The 15,632-nt window shown below is 47.5% G+C and overlaps 1 protein-coding gene across 2 annotated transcripts in view; it reads left to right on the top strand.

The window, feature by feature from the left end:
* The first annotated feature begins 1,963 nt into the window (after positions 1 to 1,963).
* The window catches only part of ZBTB38 (zinc finger and BTB domain containing 38), a 66,416-nt gene continuing 52,747 nt past the window's right edge, over positions 1,964 to 15,632 (top strand). Inside the window, exons 1-3 of one of the 2 annotated variants that reach the window (XM_016209861.2) lie at positions 1,964 to 2,009; positions 2,522 to 2,684; positions 3,763 to 3,837. The gene's annotated coding sequence lies outside the window, so the exon portion shown is untranslated. Of the gene's footprint in view, positions 2,010 to 2,485; positions 2,685 to 3,762; positions 3,838 to 15,632 lie in introns of those variants that run through there. The other variant, XM_016209860.2, reaches the window with a different exon arrangement.

Below are 15,632 nucleotides of genomic sequence, written 5' to 3' on the forward strand. Positions count from 1 at the left end.
CTGCGTTTGTTGTAACAAAGGAGGTGAGTTCTCCAGGTGGAATAGAGGTTAAGGGTTTCACATACTTCTCTGTGTCCCCAAGTAGAGGGCTGGCCCAGTGCTCTGATTTTTGTTCCCTGTTAAAGCCAAGCCCAGAGCGCATAAGGCAAGGATGTGGGGCTCGCGTGGGCAGCTAGTCGTCACTTCTCCTCGCCTTTCTTCTCTCCGCATTATCCTGGCCCGGCGAGGGAGGCTGGAAAAATAATCAGCCTCTGTTCATCTTGTTAGCGGAATAAATACCTGTGTATGCAAACCAAGCTAGGCCTCTGAGCCTTTGGGGAAACAGAGCGGGAGGTGCCCAGAGGCATTTTCTGCCGAGAGAGAAGAAAAGAATAAACAAGGCTCCTGCCAAAAATGCCTGGAACTTAAAGTGCTTCCCTCGGCCCAAGGTCAGGCTCTGCGCGGGCTTTTCGCTGACAGTGACCCTGATCAGTTGCTGCTGCTCCCTTGATGAAATAAATGGTCCTTATTTCCTCCCTTCTGAAATTCACCTCTGCTGATTCCACTTGCTAGGGAGTCAGGCCCCACAGCACGGTTTACCTCCTCCAAGTGGCGACTTGTAGAGCTCCCAGCACAAGGTCGCTGCGTCGATTTCCCGAGCCAAGGGGGAGGGGTTCAGTGACCAGACATCCACCCACGGTGGGAAGGAAAGCTCTAGAGTGGCATGACTGAGGCCACGGACACCTCCCTACCGCCTTCCATAAGGGGCTGGAACTTCCTGGCTTTTCCTTCTCTTGGAATGAGGCATTCGCCCCAGGACAATTGTGGAAAAGTACAAACCACAGACTCATAAACCACGGACAGAGAAGGTACCTCCGAAGTCACCCTCATCCTGGACCCATAAGCAAACGTTCCTCTTCCGGCCACCCCTCCTCGCCTTGGCTTGAGCAGAGCCATGGACGGCACTCTCACTCAGTCCCAGAGAGGCGGCAGATTCCTGGCGGGACAGCGTTAGGGACAGTAACTGCCATCGTTAGGTTCCAGCTTTGTTCCCTGTCACGCCCAGCCCCACCCCGCACTTTGCAACCACGTCACAGTTCCAGCTCCTTCTCTAGCTCTCAGTCTTTGAGAGAGCTGCGGTGCGGTCTTGTTGCCTGCCCCAGGCCGGTGCCTTCAGCTGCACAGACCCTCCCACCCACACTCCTGAGGCGCTCTGTCCACGGTGCTCTCGGCCTCCGCACCCACCACACGCCACCAGGCCTCCCCGGCTTCGCCTTCCTGTTCTAGCTTCTCACGCCGACTTGTCCTGGAGACAGATTTGCCCTCCTGGTCACTGTGACCAGTGTTGACCCATCAAGAGGGCATGAGGCCTGCTACCCTAGAGAGATCATCCCTAATTGCTCCACTATTTTTCAAAGAATTTGGTTTTAAACCCCATTATTACCCTTAGCCCCCTTCACCTGGACGGGCCGCCCTTGGTCAATACTCATTCACTCTCTGCAGCCACTCAGCACAGTGGTCAAGAACACAGGGTTTGAGATCAGACGGTCCAGACTCTGCCACTAACCAGCTGTGCGACTTCAGAGAAGTGTCTGAATCTCTCTGAGCATTCATTTTTCTCACCTGGAGAACAGGGAATAATAATAGTACCGACCTCATAGATTTGTTGTGATAATAAATGAAATAATCTTTATGAAGCACTTGGCACAGAAGCTCCGACAGTCACTGTAAGTATTCATTATATGTTCTCTACTATTTCGTTTTAAAATAATCATTCATTCACTCATCATGTACTTGCTGAGCCCCGTGCCAGGCCCTGGGATATAAATACCCCTCCTAAAGAGCGGTTCCTTCTTAAATCCAGGAAATGCAAGCTCACACTGGCCCCCAGAGATCAGAGAACTGAAGCCCGGGACCATCGCTCACAAGCAGGCGGAAACAGACACTGACCACTGGGTACTGCCCAGGGAGGGTGACGAGACCTTCGTCTACATTCCCGCGTCTCTTTTAATACCACTGCAACTCCCTGGGTAAGCGAGCGCCGCAAGAAAGCGGGGGAGGTGAGAAATCCCCAGAGAAACACTCCCTCTGCTTCTCGCTGACAGAGCAGCCATGCCTCTGCCGGGCAGGAGGGTGCCATCCCTTGGGGAGGCCTTGCTGAGCCTGCCTGGGACTGTTCCGGAAGTCGGAAGGGTGACGGGGGTGGGGAAGCGGCTGGAATGTTCTCCTGGCCTGCTGCTCAGTGCAGGCGAGTGTGCCTGTGCCGAGAGGAGGGCCCCGGACATCAAAGGTTCCTTTTGTCCCCTTCCGAGTGGCAGGGCAGCCCGGCCTCTGGTGATGACTCAGGCCTGGCCCTGACGTCACCCACGCCCGGCCACTGGCCTCCCTCTGCAGCCAGGAAACTGATTGGGGAGTGGCACCCGCAGCTGCAGCAAATCTCAAAATAAGGAGGCGACAGCCTCTCTCCTCTACAGCACACCTTTCTTTTCTCTGCTGCTTTTTTTTTTTTTTTTTAATGCCTCATGGAAGGTTTTATTTGTAGATCAACTTTCAAAATGCAAGGAGTCAGAATGGGTGACATCATGAGAAAAATACGTGGAGCTGATTTCGACGAGAAGTGAAGAACCCAGAGCGAGAGAGCGGTTCTAACTCCTGAGCCCAGGGAGTGGGCAGCGTCTGGGTTTCAGAGGAGCCAGCGCCTCCGAGTAAGTGAAGGCCCACCCCTGGGCCCCCTCACTCAGTGCCCTTCACCGTAGGGTGCCATCTTGGTCCCTGACACCTAAGGCCGGGCCTGCCCAGCCCGTAGCGGGGAGTCGGGACTGCAGTGGGGAGACCCCCACATCCAGCACTGAAGGGACCGGTCTGATCTCTCTCTTCTCCACAGGCCAGGACAAGAACACATTTCCTCCCAAACATGTATCTGGACACTAAGACCCCTGGGGGAAATGGCCCGAGCCAAGCCCCCCGCCCCCGACGACCCTCTGGTTTTGTCTCCCCTCCCCCCTCCGCGCCCTGCTCTTTTTGGGCTGCCAGAATGTTTGTTCAGACCTCTGAACTGTTTGCTTCCTGGATCTTATACTGAGTAATCGGATACAAAAATAAACCCCGTTCTAGGCAAATACGTGTCCTGTGTCGTCAAATGGTGTTTTCGCACTTAACCTGGTAAAAGATGGCAGCTCTGGTTAGAAAGCATCCCCAGCCTGCCGCCTTTACAGAGCGTGGCTCTGGTTGTCCCGGTGCAGGCACCTCGCTGTCACGTTGCCGTTTACACAGAGCTTATTTTCATTCCTTCTTGTGCCATCTGGGATGATTTAAACACAAAGACGTTATAATGTGTCTCTGGAGCCTGTTTTAACTTCACCTATAAAAATCTGAAGTTTTTGCATAGCCTATAATTTTATAAGCTCTGGAAATTCCTACCCAAGAAAGGTAAGTCCCCGAGAGAGGAGTGTTAACGTGTACGTAAGAACGGCGGGGCACATAGGCATGGAAACCAGATCCAGTTTTCCTGGCTTCCAGCGTCATTCCCTCAGTCAGCATCTACTCTTTATATAGCTAACTTAGCTCAGTAGAATTGTTCTTTATAAATTATGTTTTATAATGATTGGTGGGGGGGTGGAAGGGCATAATAAAAATGAATCTTATTTTAAAGACAGTGGGGAAGCTTGTCATTTACTGCAAAACAGTGGTGAATACCCTTTAGAAATTAAACATCACACTCTAATATATCTGTTTTGTAGCTCTTACGTTTGTTTTACCTTCCGTTTTATTTTAATATATCAGGTTGTCTTGAAGCGAGGCCCTGCTAAGCCACTGTTCGTCTGGCTGCAAGATCTGAATGCTGTGCCCACTGATTTGGTGAGTGTCATTTGTCCCAATTGGCTACTTAAATTTCAGTTTACTAATTCTGTTCTTTTGGTTTGCAGTAAGATTTAAGAAAAAGAGAGAAGGCATGGGGACTTCTGCACACAATGATAACAGCTGAGTATCGAAAGGCCCATGTAATAGTTAGGATAAACTAATTGCTATAATAGACCGAAAAGCGTTTAATGGCTCAAATAGAAGTTTATTTCTTGCTCATGTGACAGTGCAGGTTAGTGGGGCAACTCTCTCCCACACATTCAGAGACACAGATGGAGGGAGTCCACCTTCTGCAGCATGAGGTTTTCAAGGTCACCTGGGGTTGTGTCCACTTCCCAGGAGGAGAGGAAAAGAGAGGAAAAAGCACACTGGGGAGGGTTGCACGGGCCATGCCTAGAAGTGGGGCGCACCACTTCTACTTACATTCAGTGGACTAAAACTATCACGTGAACGCATCTGACTGCAAAGGGGCCTGGGGAACGCAGCCCCGGGGTGGGGGGCACTTCCCAGGGATGCTCTGGAGAGTTTCTGGAGAGGAGGTAGCCCTCTCTGGCCCAGCATGATACGGAACTTAGAGATTCTCAAGGATAAGATAGCAGAACGAAGCAGTGGGAGAAGTAAAAAATTATCAGATATTTACATTTCCTTAACTGGCACTCAGGTAACATCTGGCTACGTGGGCAGTGAGCAGTGGGTAACATTTTTCAAGGTGCCTCTGCCCATTCTAACCCTGAGCCTTTCCATGAGCACCACCACGCCACCGCCAGTGGCCAGTGAGCCAGGAAGGACATTCCTCCCCTTATTTTCCCTACAGGGTCTTCTTGGGGTAGGGCCATTCTGGTTTTGTCTTCTGGTCCTGGGTCTGGTGGGCTAGTTGGAAATGTCCAACAGTGCCCGGCCAGCGTGGCTCAGTGGTTGAGCGTGGCTCTATGAACCAGGAGGTCATAGTTAGATTCCCAGGCAGGGCACTTGCCCGGGTTGCGGGCTCAGTTCCCAGGAGGCAGCCGATCAATGACTCTCTCTCATCATTGATATTTCTATCTCTCTCTCTCCCTCTCCCTTCTTCTCTCTGAAATCAATAAAAACATATTTCTTTTTTTTAAAACAAGGAATTGTCCAACAGAATTCTGTTCCCCCAACTTTGAGCCCCAGGGGCTATAGGAAGCTTGTGGTTTCTTTAGCTTATGGTCTAACTGCTCCTGGGGGCTCTGTGAAGCTGCCCTAACTGACTGGCTCCAGATCTTGGCACACTTTTTAATGTTAGCAATGGGGGGGGGTGGCAAAGACAGGGAGGGAAGGGAACCCCTGACTAAGATAGGATCTTCAAACCCAGGTATTAGAGAAACATTTAAAAGTAGACCAAAAAGGCTCAGGCTGGGGAAATTACTGCTACCCTAAGGATTTGATATATAATTTTAGCTTTTTCTTTTCAGGAAAAGTTTTGAAACATTTACTGAAACAATGAGTGGTGCAGTTATAAACCCTGTTTGGAGAACCCTGAAACTAATTTTACATTTTATTTAGCCTTTTCACCATTGTTGGTCTTAGTGCAGTATTTCCCTCACTGATAAATATCAGACACCACATGGCAGGTACCTTACAATGTCCCTAAGGCATCATAAAGACCTCCAATAAAAATGGACTATATGTGCTGGCTTCTGCAGCACATATACTAAAAGTGGACAGCGGCCTTTGCCTGAGCCGTCTGGTACCCAGTTCTCTAGTTGTGTCGTCAGTATCTGGCTGAACACTCTGGTTTCTGATTGAATTTCGCCCTACACTGGACAACGCTGCACCCACACCCCTACCCTGAAGAATACACACTGTCTATTGTGCGGGAAGGCCAGCTACTGGCTGATTCGACACAGCCTCTCAGGCTCTCATGGAGCCTGGTCTCCTGTTGCTGCTGCCTGGCCTTGGCCCGGTTCCCTCTCATCCGGAGTGGCCTAAGGAGGAGTGGAACAGAATAACAAGCTGTTGTGTTACAAAAATGCTGCAACCTCTGAAAGTCCATTTTCTTGGGTTAGTGGGCCCTGAAAGTGTCTACTGAGCTGGCTAGGCTTGTGGAGTAAGCTCAAGATAAGACCAAGTTGATGGGGGAAAGCAATGCCTGTTAGATAGGTTCAGCCAAAGGAGTAAGTTGAGAACAAGTACTAGGTTTCAAAAGCTGGAGCCAAGTGGGGATGATCTGTTGTTGAAAGTCCCAGCCTTATGGAGTCCACCAGGAAAGGCAGGGCCAAAGGCCGCAGGCAAGGAGAAAAAGTGGCAGGGTCCATTTAGCTGTTAATTTCAACTGCCATGTGAGAATGACTGCTCCAAGCACTTAGTATGCAGGATTTGACCTCTGAGTGTGTGTCCAGAGCAGGTGAGGTGGGGTCAACCTCCTGATTTCTAATGTTTAGCTGAATAGCATGGCAGGAGAGGTGCGTGACAGCCAAATCAGGCTTCTTTTGCTGTTAACACGACCTTTCCAGTGCTGGTACAGCAAGCTGGGTGACTTCACAGACACACCAATAAGGCAGGAGTAACAAATATACGCTTTGCACATATTTGGAACTTTGACATTTTCAAAAAAGCATCAAAGTAGACCTCATGGGAGAAGTTATTTTCTTGAACTTCCGTATCTTTAATTTTATTATTTTTAAACTTTTAATTCCACATGAAGGGTATAGTTCAAATTTGAGACACCGTTGTCTTTCCAGAGCCTTGGTCATCCAGGGAGCGTAGCCTGGACCTTGTTGATTCCCAGTGAGCAGATGTGAACCGAGCCTAGCAGGCTGACAGGCAGTGCCTACAGACCAGTCGGTTCTTCTTTACCCCCAGAGGTTTTATAGTGTTTATAGCACAGAAGCACAAGCCCCTTCCTACCATGGGCCAGCATTATACATGTTCTATTACTCCCTTTAGAGGATTTTGCAATAATGCCACGTCATAGTCACCAAAGCTAAGAATTTGTGGTAATAGGGCTTCGTAATTTCTAGTGCTGAAATTCCCTGATTTCTTGTCAAGAATGCAGTTGGAAAACACCACACTGAGACTCCAGGGTTTTGTTTTTAACTCAAAAAGCCGCTGGTTTTCGTCAGAACTTTAAAGCTTCCTCCCGCCTCCGAAATGGTACTTCTTTAAAAAATGTAAAACTGAGGTTCTGTCAGAGTAAGTAAGGGAATAGATGTGAAATGATTTGGGCAATGTAGAAAAATGCATGGCAAGTCAAGGTGTTAATGAAAATAATTACCATAATTATGGCCAGCATTGGTGTTTTGGCTTTTGATATTGCAATTAATATTGTAAGTCTCATTATTTTCATTTTTTTTGTTTTGGTTTTCCTCAATTGACTTTCATCTGAGATCTTTGGCACCACTCCCTAACTAGCCAAAGCATGTGGTGTGAAAATTTCAAGGATGTTTGGAAAGGTTTGACTCTAGGCCAGAGACCTGACTGCAAGGCTTCCAGTCTTGTCAGAGGGAGGCCTGACCAGGATTCCCTGAAATCTGTGAGGAAGGATGGACTTGAGCCATCTCTCTGCCAAAAAAATTTGCTTCCTGGTCTTCTCTGGAGCCCCCAGTGCATTGGCCAAAGGAGGCTTCGAAGCCACTCCACGGTGGTGTCTCTCACGCCAGAATGGAGCCACCACCTGTCCAAAGCCCCTAGTCGTGGCTGCAGTCTGTCTGCTTGGTGTTATGGGGAGGGGGTGGGAAGCAGGGATTGTACACAGAGGCAACAAACATAAGCTCAACCCAAGAGCAGTAAAGACGTCATCTCAACCGTGAACTGTCCCTCCATGTCCCAGATCCTATATACTCTGTTATCTCTGAATGTAGCAAGAAAGTAGTATCTAGTGAAAAGGGCTTTCTCCTTGACCCAAATTCCTTGGCATCTACTACACCAAGGTACTTTGCAAAAGGGAATGGAACTCAAAATTCACCCCAGACACCGGACTCGGTCTGTCTCTCCTGTGAGTCCCCCTCCTGCAGCAGCCAGGCCGGTGCTGGGTTGGACTCCTAAGAGACCTCTCTTCCCTCTGTTTTCATTCTACATGAGGCAAATTCCCTGTCTTTTCTTTTAAAAAATTTATCACTGCTTTTCACATAAAAAGAGCCGTAGCTAGTCACTACACAAAGTCTGGAAAATACAGAAAAATATCAAGAAGAAAACAACAAATAAACAACAATTCATTATTGACATTTCAATGTATTTCTTTCCAAATTTTCATATATATCTATTTTTTCTTCTTTGAAAAATTATTGAAATGGTATTTTATATGTTTTTTCTCACCCCACTTAACTGGTGTGTTGTAAACATTTTCCAAGTGACTAAATGGCCTTTGGAAATTTGGTTTTTAATGACTGTGCTTCCGCTGGACTGATATGTCTTAACTTATCCATTCTTTTCATTGGTGGCCATTTGGATTGCCTCTAGCATTCTGCTATTATAAATATGTAAACATTCTTAAAGATAAATCTTTGTGGCCATCATGGGGAAAATTTCCAAAACTGAATCAGTAGGTCAAATGACTTATTTTTAAAGTTCCTAATGCATATTGGTAAATTAGCCTCTAAAAGTTACCAGTGTCTATTTCAAAACCTAAGTCCTCATCAGTTTCTCATGTTAAAATGCCTGCCCCTAGGCTCCAGTGGCACCAGAAGATCCGAGGCGGGGCCTAGGAACATGCATTTCAAGATAGCCTCCCATTCCTTATGCACCTTAAAACTTGAGAACTATTAATATGCTGTGTACAAGTCAACATTCACTTCAACAGATATGTATTAGGCAGAAAAAAGTTAGAGAACCCTGAGCTAGTATATCTAAGCCAGAATTTAACTTAAAGACTCTTTTTTGGCTTCTGAATTTTAGATTTTCCCTTATTCGTAGTATGGTATCATTGAAAGAGTACCAGCTAGGGAGTCAGAAAACCTTATTATAAATATGAGCTAATTGAGACCCAGAATAGTTCACTTACTTCCTTGTAGTTACCTAGAGATTTAGTGGCAGAGGTAGAACTGGAACTTGAGTAGACAAAGGACGCAGATCCACCCAGCCTCCGAGGAACAGGGACAAGGGACCAGGAAGACCAACTCCTAAAGTGAGCTCCTGCCTCAGCTAGAGGACTTCTTATCTGCCTTCTGATGGGCAGGGCCCTATCTCAGGACATGCGTGGGCAGCCCTCTGGGGTCATCCACTTCAGTCACCTAATAAGGCCAGACCACGGTGCGCCCTAAGCCAGAGGTGGTGACACTGAAGCTAGACTGAGGAGGGCATAGGGCAGCCATGCAGATCCACAGCATGAGAGCAGAGTAAGAGGTGGGGTCCAGAGTCAGAAGCCAAGAGAGCAGGGCCAGGGCCAGGGCAAGCCCCACATTGTGGGCAAATTTTAGGTCAAGGCAGGCATGAGTTGAAAAGAAGACAAAGCGAGAGCTAGAGGGGAGCTGCCACAGATTCAGCCTCAACAATGGAGCCCTCATTACATAATTTCATGGTCGGGGAGGCACCTGCCCCGAGCCGTGCCTGCCTCTTTAAATCTGAAAGGTGCTGTGCGCTGGGCTGCCTTCAGCTCATCTGGCCGAAGGAGGGGCGATGGGTCAGAGAAGAGGCACCTGAAAATGGAAATTTGGAACATTCTGTTACAGCAGAGAACACGGTAAACAAACAACCACCAAACTGAAAAATTCTCACATCATGTAAAGGAGGTGTGACGATCCATCCTGTCTGCATAACTCTGCTCAAACCCATCGGAGCACATCCCCGGGTCACCTGATAACATCTGGCTTCCCTTCCTCCCACTCTCCTGCCTCATCGTCTGGGGGCCAAATGGTCATATCATTTGACTTTCAAGTTCAACCTCCACAGATTGTTTAGCTGTTGGCAGAACACTTATTCGGGGTCTATAAATCGCCATGCCCAGTGCACATCCATCTCCTGTGACTGCACCCGGTGAGGCACAGAAGCCAGACCCAAAGGAGTACCTCTGCTGCACCCATTATTCTACGTGCTTGGGCACCAAAGAATTTGCCTGTGATCACCAAGCCTCGCTGCTTCCCTGCTTGGCCTCCATTACCGTTTGGCCGTCTCCATGCAGGATCACTGCTCTCCTGAATCTTGGCCTCCTGGTCCAAACTTGTGGACTCAGGGTCACAATGAATATAGATTCTGGGAAGGTCTGCAACTTCCCTTGAATCAGGCACAACAGACAGAGAGTGGCTTTCCCGACACCGCTGGGGCAGTCTGAGTCACCACTATGATGCTGGCCCCATGCAAAACCCAGCTCCTTGGCATCCTAAACAGCTTCCTTGGCTGAGGCACCTCCTGATACTTAGATGAAGTTCTAATTGCTGACAGGACCTGGATCCCTCAACCAGGAAGGTCCACCTGGTGGTGAGAGCAGTGCCTCCAGTTCTGACTCCCAAGAGGTAGAAATCAGAGTTGCATGACATCCAGGCACAGCATCTACATGCTGCTAAAGAGTCCTGGGTGGTCAACAGAGTAGGAAGTCTAAGGGCAAATAGTGTTCAGTGGGACCTGTGATCTGACAAGTGCCACTTGTGGTTCCATTTTTACCTGTCTGTGCTGACTCCATGTCCACCTCCCTCTCTTATCTGCTAATAAGTAACTTTAAGAATAAACAGCTCTCACACAGTCTCCGGCCAAAGCTACAAGAATACCCTGGCCCAGGCAAAGTCTGTCCCTGCCCCTGGTTCTCATATCATGGCTTTCATATCACCTCATGGGAACAAGGGTCACTGGTATCAAGTCTGCCTTCTGGGCCAAGAGGTACTGCCTCAAAGAACCCAGCATCACCAGATGGCAGTGTCCCGTTACTGCTGTCAGGAGCAACCATATCAAGAGTCCCATTTTCCATCAGTGAAATGCCAGACAGCCCAAGCTACTGTGTAGACAACTATTAGGAAAGTGGAACAGTGACAGATATCTGGAGCCCCCCCTCTCAAGCTCTAAAGGCCCCCACTCTTTCCTGCCATCTTGACTGGGATATCAAAGGAAGCTCCCTGCACATCTATCAGTGTGGCTGAAATTAAAAAACATTGATGTTACCCAATGCTGGCAAGGACGTGGAGAGATTGGACCTCTCAGACATTGGTGGTGGGACTGTAAATGGTGCCGCCGCTCTGGAAAACAGTGTGACAATTTCTTAAACATACACTTACCGTACAATCCCACTCCTGGGTGTTTACACAAGAGAAATGAAAACTTAGGTTCACACAAAAACCCGTACATGAATATTCAAGCAGTTTTATTTGTAATCGCTTCAAACCAGAAGCCAGCCAGATGTCCTTCAGTGAGTGAATGGGTAACAAACTGGTACAACCGTACCGTGGAATATTACTCAGCAATAAAAAGGAAGGCACATACTCTTTAGATACAACTTGAATGGACCATAAGGCATTATATGGGGTGAAAGAAAGCCAGTCTCCAAGGGTTGCGTACTGATAACATTTTCAAGGCAAGAAAATTACAGTGATAGAGAACAGATCGGTGCCACGGGGTAGGGCTGTGGGAAGGTGTGACTATTGAGGGAGTTTCTTCGTGGTGATGGAATAGCTCTCTATCTTGATCGTGATGATGGCTACTCTAGTCTACACGTGTGATAGAACTCTACACACACGCAGTGCATGTAGAAGCTGGTGAAATTCAAATAAGGTCTGTACCTGAGTTAGTAGTATTGTACTAATGTCGATTTCTTTTTTTCTTTGGCCTCACTTGGGGATATTTTTTCCGTTGCTTTTCAGAGAGAGTGGAAGGGAGGGAGGTAAAGAGAGAGAGAGAGAGAGAAACATCAATGTGAGAGAGACATATCAATTGGTTGCCTCCCACACGCACCCCGACTGGGCCTGGGGATTGAACCTGCAACCCAGATACAAGCCCTTGACCGGGAATTGAACCTGTGACCCTTCGGTGCACCGGCTGACGCACTAGCCACTGAGCAACACCGGCCAGGGCTAATGTCGATTTCTTGGTTTAGACAATGCACCACGATAGAAGATATTATCACTGGGGGAAGCTGGACGAAATTCTACAACTACCATACTATTTTTACAACTTCACTTGTATCGTAAACTATTTCCAAAAATGTTATTAAAAGCAATTTTTTGAAGTTTTTTGTTGTTTTTTTAAAAAAAGGGTGTTCCCCACCCCAGGAAATGGGGATCGGCCACTGGTTTCTCTTTCACAAGCAACTCCTATTGTTTCTTTTGCCGCTTTCTGATTTATGGTTAGGCTTCTATGGCAGCGTCCCTGATGGCTTTGGCCTCACCCTCTGCTTCCCAGAGACGCCCATGTCACATGGAATCCAAGCCCCAGTATTCAGCACTGCGCGTGAATATGCCTCCTTCCCCCTCCCTGAGACTGTAACTTCAAAGCGAGGTAAAGACTCAGATCTAAGAACCGCCTCTCGGTGGAAATCTAGGACAAATCACCCTCCTCGCCCTGCACGATCATGTCTTTTCTGGAATGGCTCTTTGTTTTCTCTGCACTTCATACAGATTATTCTTTTCACCTTCACCAAACGGCCCCTCCTCTAATGGGAGCAGATTAACCCTTCTTTGCTCCCTCTCTCTCTCCTTTAGCTGAGGGCTTTCTGTTAACCGCCGGCTCGCTCTCTCCGGGCCTCGTGCCCAGCTGAATGCCAGTGCGAGATGGCAGCCTTCCCTCTGAAGCACTTCTGCCTCTGTCAAACACCTTTTTGCCAGACTTGGCCCTAGAAAGATAGTTTTGAAATTAAACTTAACACGCGCCGCCTGGGTTTGCAGTATGGAATTGCACAAGGCCGAGAGCCCATAGGACAAGGGGTACTCTCTATGTTCGTTACCTTAGCCCCCCATTTGAATGAAATTCTAGCTTTATTTACTCCCTTGTTCTGCAAAGAGGTCCCCTGCATCACCGAAGATTGAGGCTGAGCAAATGGGGCTGATGTCTATGTGGCATCCTGTCCGGATATAAGACACACGCAAGCCGCTGTCCCCCAGGACTGGCCTCAGCCCCCAATTTCCTGCCATGCCTTATTTATTAGGGAGACTCATCTCAAGAGAGCATGCTGAGATGGATAGCAGGATAGCAGTGTACATTTCTTGGGCCTAGCTGTGAGTTGCAAATGAGGACCGTGTGCTAGAAAGGAAACAATTTGAATTGTCGATCTTTAGTAGGCGTGGATGAATCTCCTAATTATGTACCTTTTGGTTTCAAAACCATACTGAACAACGGAAAATGAAACCTGCAACTTATTTTTAGCTGCTCATGCTAATTCATGAGATTTTTCTTTGCAAACCAATTAGAATAGAGGCTACTTCTGCTGGCTAAATTAATCTGGTTGACTTAATATAGCAATCAAGCGTACTTCTCTGACACTCTTAAGGGACACTGGGTCCCAGGTGATACTTTGGCCAATATTTACTATTTTACTTAAAATTATATTTAGTTGAGCTTTTTTATTAAACAAAATTAAACAAGTGTACTATAACATTTTCTTCTGAGAGGAACTGGGAAACAAGTTATAAACCCTCTGTATTGGCATCTATTTATTAATTCACATATTCTATTACCATTTATTAAGTAACTATTTGAGTGAAAGCTTGGAATTAAAAAAAATTGAGCCAGTATGTTGAATTATGAAGAGCAGGGTACTAGAAATAAAGTAACATGGCTTTTATCCTCAGCTTTTGCTGAGGCCTTTAGTTACAACAGTCTCTTTGAACCTGACTTTCTCCTCTCACACAGAAAGAGTTGAGATGACATTATAATTCTGTGAGCCACGCTCTGCCACCAAGGGCCTGGGGAAAGGGTGAGGCACCTTTTGGAGGCAGTGGTATTGCTGTCACATCACTTTGACTTCTGTCTCCTCTTTCCCTGTTCTGGAAGGGACAGGTTTAAACAAAGCCTGTAGTCTGCTTTCCAGACAACTGTGGCTCCCCTGGGTCACCAAGTGATTAAGCGTTTGAAAGACTTCCATTGGCATGGTCAGTCCCAGGTCTATTCCTTAGCTCATGGAGTGAGTTCTTTAATTCTAGGAAGTGGCTTCATGGTACAAAGCTGAAGACTCTACTGGTAGTGGTGGGAGCAGAGGAAGGCCCCCCAAGCTTGGTGTTGGTCAGTCAAGAACACACTCACATGAGCCCCTTTGCTGCACCAGGCAATGCTCTAGGTACCATGGGAGATGCATAGGTCTTGCTGGAGACAACCCTGAGATATGAGTAAAGACAGAGAATTCAATACAACACAGACTTCTTGTGCTTTTATCTTCAGTCCAAAGGAAGTGAAAATTCACTGAAGCTTGTTAAGCTGTTCTGGGGAGAAGAGGTGCATGGCTATGGCCCTTCTGAGCTACAAAATCGTTTATCTGCAAAAAAGAAAGCTAATGCGTTTGTTGCCAGGTGGAGTCTTGGAATATTTGTTGCCCAGGATGAAAAAAGATGCAAGGAGAGGATTATGTACTCACGTGGGATGGATCTTACTGATCTGTAAGAATTCTGCCTTCTCCACCTTCAATCTAGTTGCCAATATCTCTAGAAAGAAGAAACTCAGCCTTCTTGCTGAATATGTGGGGTTTTTTTGCCAATTCAAGATCTAGAAGCCCTGTCCTACTCGCTCTCCATCTGGGGAGTGGCAAGCAGTCACGACTGCAAGTGAAAGGGCGGTTAGGGGTGCAGGAACGCTCTAGATCTCCGAGTGTGTGAGAGTCTTTGTCGGTGCCATGTTTCAAGTGCACTGATAAATGAAAGCAGGAACTATTCTGGTGCTAAAGCTGAGGTAGTGATATCGAAAATGGCAGTGAGACACGCTGAGGATATTCCCACAGGAGAGCCTGAGCTGAGTTAGGGTGGGGTGGGACGGTATCCACCACAGTCTCCCTTGTAGCACTAATCACTTACCACTCTTTCTCTGTTGAAAACCACATGGTTAAGCCTGGCCAGCATGGCTCAGCGGTTGAGCATCGACCTGGGATCCAGGAGATCGCAGTTCGATTCCCGATCAGGGCACATCCCCAGCGGGGAGCGTGCAGGAGGCAGCCGACCAATGACTCTCTCATCATTGATGTTTCTATCTCTCCTTCTCCCTCTCCCTTCCTCTCTCTGAAATCAATAAAGATCTATTTAAACAAAAACAGACGAGCCGCAGGAGGCCCCCTGGAATTCAGACTTCTCAGGCATGTCTGCTCACCCAGCCCTTCCTTCTCTTGCCTCACGAGCGGGAGGAAGATAATCCTCCTCTCATATTCCCAGGCGGGGTGGAGCTGATAGAGTTGATTAGAAAGCCCCCTTTGAGAGCCATCTGGTTGGCATATAAAATTACTTCCAATGAGGGCGCTAGTCAGCTGGCCATATAACCAGGCGGCAGGGGACTCGGAGTCCAGCTCTTGGCCTAACTGACCTAGAAAGCAAGCTGGGCTGGATTTTTTAGAATCACAAACTTTCAGAGGTGGCTGGGATCTTAGACACAGGGGCAGAATGCATAGATGTTAACAGAGTCGATCACTGAAATGATACATTTGAGACACTGACCTTGCTGGAGGAAAATCCTTTACTCAAAATTTAGGCTTTTTACAAGTCCATTTTTGAAATATGTTGGGGAGGGAACTCATAAAGCCAACTTAGGTTATCTGTTCTGACCTAAAACACTGTTTGTGGAAACCAGGTCAGTCCTGATTTTTCTTTAATTGATCTTATACTTTTTAATACAACAAATGGGTCAATTCACTTATTAAGTGTGTGATCTTGGGCAAGTGACCAGATCGCTCTCAGCCTCAGTTTCCACATCTGTAACACGAAAAGATGGCGCTTCACTAG

The sequence above is a fragment of the Miniopterus natalensis genome, chromosome 15 (genome assembly GCF_054644295.1).
Source record: "Miniopterus natalensis isolate mMinNat1 chromosome 15, mMinNat1.hap1, whole genome shotgun sequence".
In the NCBI taxonomy this organism is placed as follows: Eukaryota; Metazoa; Chordata; class Mammalia; order Chiroptera; family Miniopteridae; genus Miniopterus; species Miniopterus natalensis.